Source organism: Pseudophryne corroboree, chromosome 11, assembly GCF_028390025.1.
Source record: "Pseudophryne corroboree isolate aPseCor3 chromosome 11, aPseCor3.hap2, whole genome shotgun sequence".
NCBI classification, from domain to species: domain Eukaryota; kingdom Metazoa; phylum Chordata; class Amphibia; order Anura; family Myobatrachidae; genus Pseudophryne; species Pseudophryne corroboree.
In genome coordinates, this window is record NC_086454.1 from 42,655,689 (window position 1) to 42,672,237 (window position 16,549).

The window sequence follows — 16,549 nt, forward strand, 5'->3', positions numbered from 1 at the left end:
CGCATTTCTGTTGAAATACTTCCACACCGAAGAGCTGATTTTTTTGGTATTTTCACCAGGCATGTCAATGGCCCTATTCCTCCCACGGACAACAGGTGTCTCCCCGGGTGCCTGACTTAAACAAACCACCTCACCATCAGAATCCTCCTGGTCAATTTCCTCCCCAGCGCCAGCAACACCCATATCCTCCTCATCCTGGTGTACTTCAACACTGACATCTTCAATCTGACTATCAGGAACTGGACTGCGGGTGCTCCTTCCAGCACTTGCAGGGGGCGTGCAAATGGTGGAAGGCGCATTCTCTTCACGTCCAGTGTTGGGAAGGTCAGGCATCGCAAACGACACAATTGGACTCTCCTTGTGGATTTGTGATTTCGAAGAACGCACAGTTCTTTGCTGTGCTTTTGCCAGCTTGAGTCTTTTCATTTTTCTAGCGAGAGGCTGAGTGCTTCCATCCTCATGTGAAGCTGAACCACTAGCCATGAACATAGGCCAGGGCCTCAGCCGTTCCTTGCCACTCCGTGTGGTAAATGGCATATTGGCAAGTTTACGCTTCTCCTCCGACAATTTTATTTTAGATTTTTGAGTCCTTTTTTTACTGATATTTGGTACAACAACAAATATTGAATAAACCTTTAGGCGCTACCACTTTCTAGAGATCATGTAATGTCCTTAAATATTGGTCTTTAAATGTTAGTTCCAAATAAAGTCACTTGATTCACTTGGACTGTTCCTTCTTCTAAAGGTTCATTCCTCTTCAAGTTAATTTTCTTATATGACGATGTGGTTCATAGAAAGAAAAAAATGGCGTATATAGTGTAGTAATTTAGGTTCAAAGTTGAATTTATTAAATGAACAAAAAAGCATAAAATGATTTTTTCAATTAAAATAATAACTCCACTCTCTGATAAAATTGGAACCGTACCGTGTCAAGCTCCCAGCATGGAGCAGTGAAGAAAGTATAATCGGAAGGTTCTTCGGGATTCTCTCCTCTCTCTCTCCTCTCTCCTCTCTCCTATCCTTTCACACTGCACGATTAGTCTCCGGATGACAGAACCACATCGTCATATAAGAAAATTAACTTGAAGAGGAATGAACCTTTAGAAGAAGGAACAGTCCAAGTGAATCAAGTGACTTTATTTGGAACTAACATTTAAAGACCAATATTTAAGGACATTACATGATCTCTAGAAAGTGGTAGCGCCTAAAGGTTTATTCAATATTTGTTGTTGTACATTAGTCTTTTCGGTGATTGGGAGTCACCCGAATATACCTTGGGCTGCTTTACTCCCATTAAGCGCTATTTTCTATTCCTCCTGTATATATACTGATATTTGGTGTTTTGGATTTTACATGCTCTGTACTATGACATTGGGCATCGGCCTTGGCAGACGACGTTGCTGGCATTTCATCGTCTCGGCCATGACTAGTGGCAGCAGCTTCAGCACGAGGTGGAAGTCGATCTTGATCTTTCCCTATTTTTGGAACCTCAACATTTTTGTTCTCCATATTTTAATAGGCACAACTAAAAGGCACCTCAGGTAAACAATGGAGATGGATGGATACTAGTATACTTATGGATGGACGAGCGACTGCCGACACAGTGGTAGCTACAGCCGTGGACTACCGTACTGCGTCTGCTGCTAATATAGACTGGATGATAATGATATAAAAAATATATATATATATCACTACTGCAGCCGGACAGGTATATATTATATAATGACGGACCTGCTGGACACTGTCAGCACTGCAGACTCCTAAAGTAAGCTACTAGTATCAAGAAGATAGAAAAAAAAAAACACCACAGGTAGGTGGTATACAATTATGGATGGACGAGCGACTGCCGACACAGAGGTAGCTACAGCCGTGGACTACCGTACTGCGTCTGCTGCTAATATAGACTGGATGATAATGATATAAAAAATATATATATATCACTACTGCAGCCGGACAGGTATATATTATAATGACGGACCTGCTGGACACTGTCAGCACTGCAGACTCCTAAAGTAAGCTACTAGTATCAAGAAGATAGAAAAAAAAAACACCACAGGTAGGTGGTATACAATTATGGATGGACGAGCGACTGCCGACACAGAGGTAGCTACAGCCGTGGACTACCGTACTGCGTCTGCTGCTAATATAGACTGGATGATAATGATATAAAAAATATATATATATATATCACTACTGCAGCCGGACAGGTATATATTATATAATTAATGACGGACCTGCTGGACACTGTCAGCAGAATGCGTTTATAGAATAAAAACACCACACGACGAGTGTTTAACTTTTTCAGGCAGACAATCACAATATACTGGTGGTCAGACAGTGGTCACTGGTCAGTCACACTGGCAGTGGCACTCTGGCAGCAAAAGTGTGCACTGTTAAATAATATGTACTCCTGCTACTGCTCCCCAGTCTCCCCCACAATTAAGCTGTGTGAGCACTGAGCACTCAGCACAGTCAGATATACATAGATGATGCAGCACACTGAGGCTGAGCACAGATATGGTATACTGTTACTGTGTCACTGTGTATCGTTTTTTTTCAGGCAGAGAACGGATTATATTAAATAATAATATAATAAAACTGCACTGGTGGTCACTGGTCAGTCACTAGTAAACTCTGCACTCTCTGAGTACTCCTAAGCTCCAGTAAATCAAGTGTCTCACTCTCACTCTCTCTCTTCTAATCTAAATGGAGAGGACGCCAGCCACGTCCTCTCCCTATGAATCTCAATGCACGTGTGAAAATGGCGGCGACGCGCGGCTCCTTATATAGAATCCGAGTCTCGCGATAGAATCCGAGCCTCGCGAGAATCCGACAGCGGGATGATGACGTTCGGGCGCGCTCGGGTTAGCCGAGCAAGGCGGGAAGATCCGAGTCTGCCTCGGATCCGTGTAAAAAGGCTGAAGTTCGGGGGGGTTCGGATTCCGAGGAACCGAACCCGCTCAGCACTAATATAAATACGCCCCAAACCGTCCGCACCTCATGGGTTTAGTTAGTGGTGAGGAGGGAGGTTGTGCTGTGGAAGTTGGTGAGTTTTTGGTTTGGTGAGGAGTGTTATTTGCGATTTCTGAGTGTAGTATTGTGTTTGAAAGTAGTCTTGTCATTCTTGTAGTCTTGTTTTTTTGTGGTTTTGTCTAATTTTTTGTCAAAGTATTTTTTCTTTATAGTCCCTTGTCAGTGTTTGTGTGTGTGATTTGTGCAGTGGTAGTGGAGGAGTGTGTTGTTTGTCTTTTTTTTTCTGTTAAGTGTTTAGACACACAATTATGTGTGACTCAGAGGTGGAGGGTGTGAGTGAGGGGGAGGAGGTCGGTCAGGTGGAGGAGGTGAGTGTGATTGAGGTTAGTGAGGTGGAGGAGGTGGGTGAGGTTGCTGCAGCAGCCTCAAGTGACAGTGATAGTGACAGTCAGAGAGCTCCGCAGCCACCCACCACTACTAAGACTGGGCGGAATGTCAAGTTTAGTTATGCAGAAAATGTGGCATTGGTGCAGGAGCTGATGAAGTATCAGCGGCAGCTATTTGGGCCTGAGTCCGCCAAGGTGCCAACACGGAAGAAGACGGTTTTGTGGGCGAAAGTTGTTGCTGCTGTCAATAGTGAGGGGGAGGTCAAGCGGACGGAGGACACGTGCCGCAAACGGTACTATGACATAAAGCGACGTGTCAAGTCCAAAATGGCCAAGGAGGCGAAGTCGGCTCGAAAAACCGGTGGTGGGCAGCCCTATATTGCAAGATATCTGGAGTATGAGGAGCCCATGCGGAGTGTAATACCTCCTGAAGTAGTCTCTGCAACCCATGTCCGGGATTCAGATAGGCCCAGGATGAATGGTGAGCATGTGTATTTGCATTAACATTCTATGACCTTACTTCTTCTTTTTTTTTTTTTTTTTTTAAATGTGTGTCATGTGACGTTGCATATTACTCCCATCTTCAAGTGTGTGTCAGCAAATACATTGTTTTTGGTAATGTTTTCTACAAAAGCCAATGTAACATCTTACTTTATTGTATATCATGTGTTTTTTTTCCTGTATATTTTCCATGTGTAGTTTGGACTTGGTGTGTCATTGATGTGTCATTGAAATGTTCAGCAATAATGTTTTCCTTTTGCACATTTTTTAGTTTTTAATTTGGACTATGGGGGTAATTCCAAGTTGATCGCAGCAGGAATTTAGTTAGCAATTGGGCAAAACCATGTGCACTGCAGGGGAGGCAGATCTAACATTTGCAGAGAGAGTTAGATTTGGGTGGGTTATTTTATTTCTGTGCAGGGTAAATCCTGGCTGCTTTATTTTTACACTGCAAATTAGATTGCAGATTGAACACACCCCACCCAAATCGAACTCTCTCTGCACATGTTAAATCTGCCTCCCCTGCAGTGCACATGGTTTTGCCCAGTTGCTAACTAAATTCCTTCTGCGATCAACTTGGAATTACCCCCAATGGCCCTCATTCCGAGTTGTTCGCTCGTTCTTTTTCATCGCATCGCAGCGATTTTCCGCAAACTGCGCATGCGCAATGTTCGCACTGCGACTGCGCCAAGTAAATTTGCTAAGAAGTTTGGTATTTTACTCACGGCATTATGAGGTTTTTTCTTCGTTCTGGTGATCGTTGTGTGATTGACAGGAAGTGGGTGTTTCTGGGCGGAAACTGGCCGTTTCATGGGTGTGTGTGAAAAAACGCTGCCGTTTCTGGGAAAAAAACGCGGGAGTGGCTAGAGAAACAGGGGAGTGTCTGGGCGAACGCTGGGTGTGTTTGTGACGTCAAACCAGGAACGAAACTGACTGAACTGATCGCAGTGGCAGAGTAAGTGTTGAGCTACTCAGAAACTGCTTAGAAATTTCTGTTCGCAATTTTGAGAATCTTTCGTTCGCAATTTTGCTAAGCTAAGATTCACTCCCAGTAGGCGGCGGCTTAGCGTGTGCAATGCTGCTAAAAGCAGCTTGCGAGCGAACAACTCGGAATGAGGGCCAATGTTTTATATTTAGGTTATCCATGTGCAATGTTGCAAAAACAGTGGTTGTCATGTTAGAGGCTGGAGTAGTGGAAAGTGGTTTGGAAACCACTTACATGTGTAATGTCATTAGTACTGAATGTAATATTTAAAAAAAAAAACAACACTATTTGTTTGTTCAGTTTGCGTCTGTATTTGTACCCTGACACAACACTGCAGTCTAATATTTTTTTTTATTATTATTATTATTTTTTTTGGGGGGGGGGTTGTTTTTGTTTGGCTCATATAGTGGTAATGTGTGTTTGGAGTGCCACATCACAGAGCAATTTCTATATTGCATCTGTACATTTTTTCCTTTCATTACCAAATGAAGATGTGTGTGTTTTTGGTTGTTAGTGTATGTATTTTTAATTGTGTCCTTTGTCTGTGTCCTGTACATGTTTTCCTGTGTTGCACTTTCCATAGTGCATATGACTATTGGACAATGTTTATTGTTTTATGTAGTGGTTTTTTGGTTTACGGTCCTTATGTTTTTTTTTTTAAACAAGCATTTTTCAAAGAATTAATGTTTATAAGCATAATGGGTGGATGTATCAACAATAGCATGAATACATGATTTTTTATTTTGGTTTTACGGTGTTGGAAAAAAGCAGTACTGGTCGTCCTACATTAACTCCCATGACATCTGATGATGATGACGCTGCTGAAGCAGGTAAAGTGTCCATTGTAGTATAGGGTATGTTTGTAAAGGAATGGCCATAACAAAATGTAACTTTCAATACTAGGTCCATCAAAAGAAGTCTGGAGCAGCAGAAGTAGGACGTCTGTAACACACCACCAAAAAAAACATGTGGCAGCAAAGAAAGCAAGGTCTGATGTCCAGGGCCAACCACAGCAGGCTACCCCGCCACGAAGATTATCGACAGTATGTTCGGTCCCCCCACTCCAAATTTTGGACACACCTCCAAGACGTGAACCACACTCCCCTCATCTTGATTGTGAGTATCAAACTGAAATAAATTTAATACATTTCAGATCGTAATAAAACTTTTACTTAAACGCATTAAGTCAAAAAACATCAAAATCTGATATACTTACCGAAGTCAGTAAAACATGAAATGGAATACTAGCAAAATGGCCTTGTCCACATCCTGTAAAGATATGTATGTCCACTTCAGTCATACAGTAGCACATTGTGTGTAAGATGCTGCAACAGAAACTCATGTGTAATTTTGGAAAATAGTAAGGTTGTTTAACAAATTTTCACATGTGTGTTTGACCTAACATTGCCAAATACATATAAAAACATTACTATGTTTGTTTTTGGAAAGCTATAAGGTAACACATTATGGATTACAATGTGTTTTTATGGTGGAGTATGTCTGATCTACAATAAAATTAATGTGTTTGCTTTCACAATGAAGTAACCAGACACATTTGCCACAAACAGGCATATGTATGTATTTAAGTTATGAGTGATGATGTTGCTAGGCAGGATATCTGAAAGCAACAGTCAATGACATGTGTTCCATGTTTAGTGATTTGTTATAATTTATCAAACATATGGATAACTAACGGATATTTTTTCAAAATTACAGCTTTGACCTGGTAACAGCATCCCTCCGCAACAACAGCAACACAGTGACATGGATGAGCCAATCATGTTAGAAATGCAGCCATTAAGCCAAGGAATCAGCCCCCCAGCACCTGTGAGTATACCACCACAGCAAAGCACACCACCACCACCACCACAACACAGCCCAACAACACCAGTAACACAAGGCCCTGATCACGTGTTTTGGAACATTTGGGCTAGACAGCAGGCCACTAATGAAGATTGCCTGCGTAGGCAGACACAAATGTTTGCAAGCCTACCATGTCACCTCAGAAGAATAACCAGAAATATGAGTAGACAAAATGAACAAACCACGAGAATTGGCAATACCATGGAACTCATGCGTGCAGACATTACACAGGTCATGGGCAACTTACAGCGCATAATGGAAGAACAGCACAGACTAATGGTAGAACAGCACAGACAACAGCAAAGCTATATGAACATTTTTTAAAACAATCAAAAGATAAATGAAACTTTATTCCGAATTGTAGACAATCAAAATGCTGCTACACGTGAACTCAATGCCACCCTCACTAACCTCAATGAAACACTCAGATCCATTCACCAACAGCAAACAAGCACCAGTTCTGGTACGACTACTCCAAATATCACGCCAGTGTCATCACCACCAAGACGCTCCACCAGAGCACGCCAACATGACAGTGGTAAAGGCAAAGGGCAGGACAAGCAGCCACCCAAAAAAAATTAAATAAAAATAAACCTCACATTTTTAATTTCAGAGAAGTAAATCAAAATACTTAGTAAGTGTATGTTTGTCAAAATAGATATAACACTTAGCTCCTTGACAATTTGTACAACATCATTAATTATAAGTGGTACAAACAACAACAGGAAATTTGTACGCACATTTATTCTTTACCATCTTTGAATTTTTTGGGAAGAGGGAAATGTTGTTTGAGCTGCACATAGATGTTAGCAGGAAGTAACCAGACCACTTGATTTTTTTCTAATCATTACTCTTTCTATATTCCAATCATTCTCATATCCTGCAGACACAATAATTGGCAGCCAGGCAGAATATGTTTAGCAGGAAGTAAACAGACCACTTGATTTTTTTCTAATCATTACTCTTTCTAGATTCCAATCATTCTCATATCCTGCAGACACAATAAGAGGCAGCCAGGCAGAATATGTTTAGCAGGAAGTAAACAGACCACTTGATTTTTTTCTAATCATTACTCTTTCTAGATTCCAATCATTCTCATCTCATGCAGACACAATAATTGGCAACCAGGCAGAATCATCCATGACCAATGCAACTTACAATGTGAATTAAAACTGGTTTATATTTCTTCTGTAGACGACTTTACAAGAAAAACACAATAGAGTTGTGTAAAAGTGTCCTAATATGTTTTTGTAAATTTTTAAAATGTAATACCCAAAATGAATGACATTATTGTTGTGGCATGTTTGTGTGTGTTAAAAATGAGTAATCATATTTAAAAACCTGAGGCAGAACCCACAAAATGAAAATGGGATTTTAGTACCTACCAGTAAATCCTTTTCGCTTAGTCCGTAGAGGATGCTGGGGACTCCGTAAGGACTATGGGGTATAGACGGATCCGCAGGAGCTTGGGCACACTATAAAGACTTAAACTGGGTGTGAACTGGCTCCTCCCTCTATGCCCCACCTCCAGACCTCAGTTAGAAAACTGTGCCCAGGAGAGATGGACAATTTCGAGGAAAGAATTTATTGTTATAAACACGGTGAGTGTCATACCAGCTCACACCTCAAACACACCGTAGAACGTGGCATTCAGTAGAATACCAGCCAACGGCATTTACAAAACACAGCCACATGTTGAGATAATATGTAACACAACCCGTGTGTCCACATAAGCAAAAATAAGACCCCGCATGCCAAGTCATGAACAATGGTAGCAACCGCCAGACAGAAAAGACACACCACCAGGGTGTAACCAAAAGCAATAACTGCAGGCACAGTACGCACTGGGTCGGGTGCCCAGCATCCTCTACGGACTAAGAGAAAAGGATTTACCAGTAGGTACTAAAATCCTATTTTCTCATACGTCCTAGAGGATGCTGGGGACTCCGTAAGGACCATGGGGTTTATACCAAAGCTCCAAAACGGGCGGGAGAGTGCGGACGACTCTGCAGCACCGAATGAGCAAACATAAGGTCCCCAATAATCAGGGTATCAAACTTGTAAAGCATAGCAAAAACGTTTGATCCCGACCAAGAATCCGCTCGGCAAAGTTGAACCGCCGAGACTCCTCGGGCATCCGCCCAAGAAAAGCCCATCTTCCCAATAGAATGGACCTCCACCGACTTCGGTGACGGCAATTCAGCCGTATAACGAACATGCCAAACCGCATCACAGATTCAGCGTGTAACAGACTGCATAACGCAGTCTCCCAAACCATGCTGAGAACATACCAGACAAACAGAGCCTCTGTTTCTCCAAACTGAGCCAAATTGACGACCTACATACGCAAATCCCTGGCTAGATCGAGGGAATTTGAATTAGCTAACGCCTAAGTAACCACCGGCATCAAAATAGGCTGATTTCTGTGAAACCCAGAAACCACTCTTGGTAGAACTACCAACCTAATACTCAATTCCTCTCTATCCACCTGAAAGATCAAACAAGGCTCTGTGAGACAAAACCACCACTTCCGACACCCGCCTTGCGGACGTCGAAGCCAATAGCATGACCACTTTCCAAGAGAGAAATTTTTGTAAAGAAACTTATTAGGCTTGCCTCCACACCGGCTTGTAAAGTATGGATAAGCATGACCTAGTTGAAAGTCCTCCATAGGAGCCTTCCTGGATACCCACCGAGACACATAATTACGCCAACTACAGTGGTAACGCTTTGCCATTAGTTCTTTCCTAGCCTGAAGAATTGAGGAAACGACTTCACTGGGAACACCCGTTCGGCTTAGGATATGGCATTCAACCGCCCCGCCGTCAGACGCAGCCACGGTAAGTCCTGATACACGCCCTGACCTTGTTGTAACATTACCTCACGTAGAGGAAGAGGGCAGTAATCTTCTATGAGTAAACCATGAAACTGGATAGCCAACCCTCGCTGGCTAGACCGGATTCAAGAGGATCACCGGAACCTTCAATTATCTTATGCTTACCACCGTCAAAAAAATGAAAGCTGAGAGGCCACATAGACCGACTAAAAACACCCACGGAGTCACGAAGATGTCCACTGCTATATCTTGAGTGTCCCTTTACCTGGAACAATCTCCTTGAGGCCTCTCGTTGAGGCGAGACGCCCACATGTCCAATTGTGACACTCCTCAAATACTTCTCACGTCTGGGAAAGCTTCTCGATGATGACTGAATTTTTCCCGGTTGGATATCGCGTCAGCAGAGGAAATCTATTTCTCCTTCGATTACCTCCGGAACGAAGACTGCTAAAATAGCGTTTACCAGACTTCCCACTCAACTGCAAACTGTGCATCTTCTTCCATTGCCGCTTTGCTCCTTGTTCTGCCATAGCGGCTTACTTACGCCAGTGCTGACAAGTCGACTGGCAGAACTAACACGGCAGAACACGTAGAATACGTTCATCGAAACTAGCTCTTAATTCCGGAAAGCTTACAGCAGACAAGTTTCCCAACTTGACCTTATCCCCTGGAAATACGTCCCTTTCAAAGGACTGCTCCCCAGCTTCGGAGATCTGTATGCACGGACACCAGGATCTAAACCTGGATCCCGAACCTTCATTCCTCTAGAAGGAAAGAAGCGAGCAGACACCACAGGAGCGATGTCCTGGCCGTTTGGATTATATTCCGGTGCATGCGCAGGTGAGACCCGGACCACATTTCCAACCGGTCCCATGAAACCACTCTGGTATTAGACCTGCTGACCAAAAAAAAACCTCTTAGGCCGCACCCATCTGTCTCATTAACGGAACATAATGATGAGGTGTCACCTCAAAGCCGATTCAACTCTGGATCCTTAGACCTCTTTCCACAGAAAAAACACCAAACCTTAACCGGTCAGTATCTACTCTGAAACCCACTCTTGACATCTGCGTTGTTGGGAACAACAGCCAATTCCTGTGTCGAAGAACCGTCAGAAAGAAACAATGATATGCACCTTTATACAGGGACAACCAGACAATGTCCCGAACCTGACGCACCTCTGTATGGCGTCGCGTACTACCTCCCCTCCCAGAGGGGAATGGCAAGATCTATTAGAAAAAACAGTAAGGGGAAACAACCGTAACTCAGAATGTCCCCATTTGGCTTCTATAAATAACTCACAGGTCCTAGTCTATTCCTGGACTAACTGAAAATTAGTAGACAAGTGGTCACCTGAGTGGGGACCAGCCAGATAGACTCAGCGACAAGTGGTGGATGTAGTGGAAACAGAAAAACGACATCCACTCCTGCGAACTTAACAAGGCTGCAGAACACTTACCTTTTCGCCTTTCACTGTCTGCACAGAAAAAGGATAAAAAGAACGGTATCGAACCAGTTAAAACGACTGCATCCCACAAAAGAATGCGTCACCAACCGTTGTGAAGGAGGCTAACTCACGAAGTTAGACTTACCAGTGGAATCCGCCGAGATCGACTGAACAGAGGCCACACCAAACAGCTGTATACCTCCCGCCAGCATCACCTGGAGACCTCCTCTGCATTTTCCGGTCACACCTCCTGCTATCACGTGGCAGCCTGCTGTAATGTTATAATGTAGAATAAACATAGGCAAGCCTACCCACTCTGGGTAGGGTAATTCTATCGGATGCCTACCCGAATACAACACTCCCTCAAGTGCATACATTGCAAATAAGGACAAAGTATAGAAATAAAATTTCACTTAGCTGCCTGTGTATGATCCTTTGCGACCGGGCGTCAACCAGATACCATAATTTTCTCTCCGCGTTGTGAAGACAATAATATTCGGACTCCTTGAGAGGATCGAAACGAACTCGTCACGGCCAATCTAGAGCTTAATCAACAGAGCGACCAGCACATGATAAGAATACCATTATTTCAGCATTCATGGATATACAGCATGTAATACACAATAAAACACATATATCCTAACCATGCATATATAACCTATATCTACATATACACACATATAGATATAACCTATGCGCAAGTGGATTGTCCAGACCTATCAGGTCCTCAGTAATGTGTTGCAAATGTGTATGACCATGTACTGACATGCCCCCGATGTGGATCTACCAGGAACGTTATGGTCGACAGAAACTTAGTAAATGTCGACAGCAAGGAATAAGTGGGCAAAAAATAATAATAATAATAATAATCACGGAACCCCGAAGGGTCTGAGGGAAGCATACAAATACAATGTTGATAACATTCCCCCCACAAATACCTATAAATATATATATACAGGTACAAGGCCATAACAGCCTGACCATTCTTTACCCAGGAAATACAGTTGATGCCCACAGGGCATCCATAAACAACTCTATCTCCCCTATCGTGTTTACTGTTTAAGCACACAAACACCAATTGCCTAATACTTAATCTTCCTAATCAAGTACCACCATGCGCCGGCGAAGCCGACAGTTATCCCCACAGCAGCTTATGACAAAGCCCTCACACCTGCCGAATTATGTCGACTAACCAATAGTGGGTACAAACAGGGAAACAGTGAATTTATGCAATATAAGAGTAATTATGCGTTCATTATCAAACATAATGCTATATGACAACCATATAGCATTAAAAACACTATGTCCCCCATCCATCTTACTAGCCAGCAAGTCCTGGCGGGGATCTGAGAAAAAATGGCGCTGACTCCTCTGTGAGGGCTAAGCTCCGCCCCTTCCCGGGGCGCTTAAGCCCGCTCAAACACATCTACCCATACAACTTTAAATTGAGCTGGGGGCTTATATACAGGGATTAACCCCCTGTATATACCCCTATATGCACAAACGCAGCCCAGGGCGCCCCCCCCCCCCCGCACCCACGGAAGCCGTTGGTGTGTGGGAGTGGAGCGCAGCGCGCACGCTGTGGTGCCCTGGCGGGGTGAAGACACCCGGTGTCCGGGTATGTTCCCCCACCAGGGATGATTCAAGAAATGCTGGCCAGAGCGCTCCCCACCAGCGCCCTGCACCCTGCAGGCCTCTGGTGTGTGGGAGCAGGGAGCGCAGCGCTACCGCTGCTGCTCCCTCCCTATCGCGTCACACTGGCGGGGCGAACATGCCCGGTGTTCGGGCACCGAAGCATGTCCCCCCGCCAGACTACACAGTACACATATATATATATATGCTGCCCAGGGCGCTCCCCCCCCCAGCGCCCTGCACCCTGCAGGTCGATGGCGTGTGTGTTTGTGGGAGCAGGGAGCGCAGCGCTACCGCGGTTGCTCCCCCCTGCGGCACACTGGCGGGGTGAACATAACCGGTGCCCGGGCACATAAATATGTCCCCCCGCCAGCGATATAGACCCTCAGCAACATGCCCCCAGGGCGCTCCCCCCCAGCGCCCTGCACCCTGCCAGAGACGTTGGTGTGTGGGAGCCTGGAGCGCTGCACTACCGCTGCTGTTACCTCCGTTACTGAAGTCTTCTGCCGTCACTGAAGTCTTCTTTTCTTCCAATACTCACCCGGCTTCTTTCTTCTGGCTTCTGTGAGGGGATCGACGGCGCGGCTCCGGGAACAAGCAGCTAGGCGCACCAAGTGATCGAACCCTCTGGAGCTAATGGTGTCCAGTAGCCGAGAAGCAGAGCCTTTAAACTAAGAAGAAGTAGGTCCTGCTTCTCTCCCCTCAGTCCCACGATGCAGTCAGCCTGTAGCCAGCAGGTCTCCCTGAAAATAAAAAACCTAACAAAAGTCTTTTCTAGAGAAACTCAGGAGAGCTCCCCTAGTGTGTGACCAATCACTCCTGGGCACAAAGTCTAACTGAGGTCTGGAGAAGGGGCATAGAGGGAGGAGCCAGTTCACACCCAGTTTAAGTCTTTATAGTGTGCCCAAGCTCCTGCGGATCCGTCTATACCCCATGGTCCTTACGGAGTCCCCAGCATCCTCTAGGACGTATGAGAAAGATATTTTAACTTTTAACACTAATGTGTGTAATAATGGATATATGTTGAAAAATGTGTATTGACTTTTAAAACTCCAAATTTACTCCAGCAAACATAAGGCAATAAATTATTTTGGATGAGACAAGTTTGTGTCCCTTTTTATAGGCATGATAAGTCAGGTGTGAATGATTTGTAAGTGTCAACACATGTAAACACGGCTGAAAAAAGCAGGTCTATTTTTTTGCTGATTTTTTTTTACGATTCGCAAAATAATACGACCGCAATTGACCACTCACAGACTAACACCCAAATACGAATGAATAGTGAATACCCGTGTTGTATGAAATAACAGCCGTGTTTGACCGATGGTCTATTCATTCATATTTCTGAACTTTGTCATTCAAACCATTACGACTAGTCCAAACACTGCCGAGATTTGTGCTTATTGAATTCCCGTGTTGGGACTTAGAAAAAAACACACAAATTGGACAAACTCGATTTGTTAGTAAATATTGGCCTAGGTGTCACTTATCAGATAGCTAATACTGTGGAAAGTTGCGCAGGGACCCTGCTGAGGAATTCTTGCAACAGTAAAATGTGCAACAGAAGACCTTATCACTTTCATAGAACATATGTGGCACCCAGTGGAGAGTCTCAGGGTTACGACCTTAAGGATCTCTATTACCAACACCATTTTTTAAGAGCCAATACATAAAGTTTTGAGGACTTGTATTTGTGGGGACCAGTGGGATAAATACTGTCCCAGCAAATGGATGAATTACCTGTGTGGTGCTTAGTGATAATTATCAATACATGGTCTGGTGGATGGTCAGTGAGGGCTCAAGTTGAAAAACGCTGTTCCACGTGATCCCTAAGCTTCACAGGACATTCAAAGTGTCTGTGAGCAAATTGTTCAGTTTTTGGACCAATGCTGAATGGAGTTCATTGATTTCTTTTGCTACTGCCGTATACACACGAAGGGCTGTTGCGATTAAGACGCACGCTATTGGAGATGTCCTTTTCTCTTCTCTCTCTATACGTCCTCACTTGGTAAGCTCATTAGTTCTTTTGGTTTCCAATATCATCTCTATGCTGATGACACCCAAATCTATCTTTCCTCTCCAGACCTCTCCCCTGCTCTCCTCACTCGTATCTCCAACTGTCTCTCTGCTACCTCTTCCTGGATGTCCCAGCGCTTTCTTAAACTTAACATGTCTAAGACCGAGCTGATCATCTTCCCTCCCTTCCACATAACCTCACTTCCTACAATCTCATTATCTATTGATGGCACTACTATCTCCTCTAGCCCCCAAGTGCGCTGTCTTGGAGAAATCCTTGACTCCTCTCTCTCCTTTAAACCACACATTCAGCACCTCTCACAAACCTGCCGTTTTCATCTAAAAAATATTTCCAGGATCAGACCCTTTCTCACCCAGGATGCTACTAAGACCCTTATCCACTCACTGGTCATGTCCAGACTGGACTACTGTAATCTGCTCCTGACTGGCATTCCTGACAAATACCTCTCTCCACTCCAATCTATCCTCAGTGCTGCTGCCCTGCTCATTTTCCTCACCAAACGCACTACGTCCACCTTTCCTCTCTTACTAGACCTTCACTGGCTCCCCTTCCCTTTCAGAATCCATTTCAAGCTTCTCACACTCGCTTACAAAGCCCTCACCCACTCCTCTCCCATCTACATCTCTGACCTTATCTCCCTTTACAATCCCACCCGTCCTCTTCGCTCTGCTAATGCACGCCGACTCTCCTGCCTACGGATTACTTCCTCCCACTGCTACCTCCAAGATTTTTCACGTGCTGCTCCCTTTCTCTGGAATTCCCTACCTCTCCCCCTCATCTCTCCACCTGACTACAAAACTTCAAACGGGCTCTCAAGACCCACTTCTTCACCAAACCCAGCCAAATCTCATCATAACCCTCTGTTCCACGCTCGCTATGTACCCCATCTGTGTCACCCCTGTCTGTCTACCCCTCCCCTTTAGAATGTAAGCTCTCACGAGCAGGGTCCTCTTCCCTCATGTGCTTATCCTTTTTCTTACTTTAATAATCTTCAACTGCACCAAATCCAGCAGTCTTCTGCCACCTGATACATATTCCAGTGTCATCTGCTGATGTAACTATGTTTATTTACCCTGTACTTGTCCTATACTCAGGGCCGAAACTAGGATTTTCGTCACCCGGGGCAAGGCGGTAATTTTCGGGGCCCCCCCCCAAAAGAAAACAAAACAAAAACAAAACAAAAAACATACAAACAAACAAACAAACAAACACTGTCAGACTAAAATAATCATATTATCAAAAAATGTGACAAAAAAGGGGATGCTATTGGACAATATTCCCCTATGTGCCCCAAATGCCCTAAGCGTCAAATGCCCCCACAGCAGCGTGTTCCACTACATGCCTCCCTGTGTGTCCCCATACATTGCACTATATCACTGCACTACATTCCCATATCCACTGCATTACATCACTCGTACAACATCCCCTACATGCTGAACTACATCACTACACTACAGCGTGTCTTCTCAATGGTGTGTAGGCAGCAACTTGTCATCGGTCGGTGCTGGCCAGGCGGCAGGGATCATAGCCTGCTTAAAAACACAGCACCAACAGCTCACCTCTATAGCTTGCACAGTTCACTGCATGCTAGTCGCAGCACTGCATGGCAAAGAAGAGAGTTCAAGACAGTAGCCGGCATAGGAGAGATCCCAGGTACTGTAGCTCATCCGCACAGCGTCGGAGCCAACTGTGGGCAGACAGGTGGGTCAGAGACATTGCCCCGGGAGCAGTCTGCTGTCTCACTGGAGCAGCACAGCACTGCTGGTAAAAAAAACAAACTCCCCTGTTCCTCTGTAACTCCTCGGCACCCCCTCAATTCCTGCACCTGGGGCGCATGCCCCCTTAGCCCCCCCTAGTTACGGCCCTGCTATACTGTCACCAACTGTTG

At 44.5% G+C, this 16,549-nt stretch overlaps 1 long non-coding RNA gene across 2 annotated transcripts in view; it reads right to left on the minus strand.

Annotated features, from left to right (window-relative positions):
• Nucleotides 1-5,567: 5,567 nt before the first annotated feature.
• The window catches only part of LOC134969891 (uncharacterized), a 189,286-nt gene continuing 178,304 nt past the window's right edge, over nucleotides 5,568-16,549 (minus strand). For both annotated transcript variants that reach the window (XR_010189551.1, XR_010189552.1), the window contains exons 2-3: nucleotides 6,062-6,114; nucleotides 5,568-5,973 (exon numbers count right to left, since the gene is read on the minus strand). This is a non-coding gene — a long non-coding RNA (uncharacterized LOC134969891). The remainder of the gene's footprint in view (nucleotides 5,974-6,061; nucleotides 6,115-16,549) is intronic.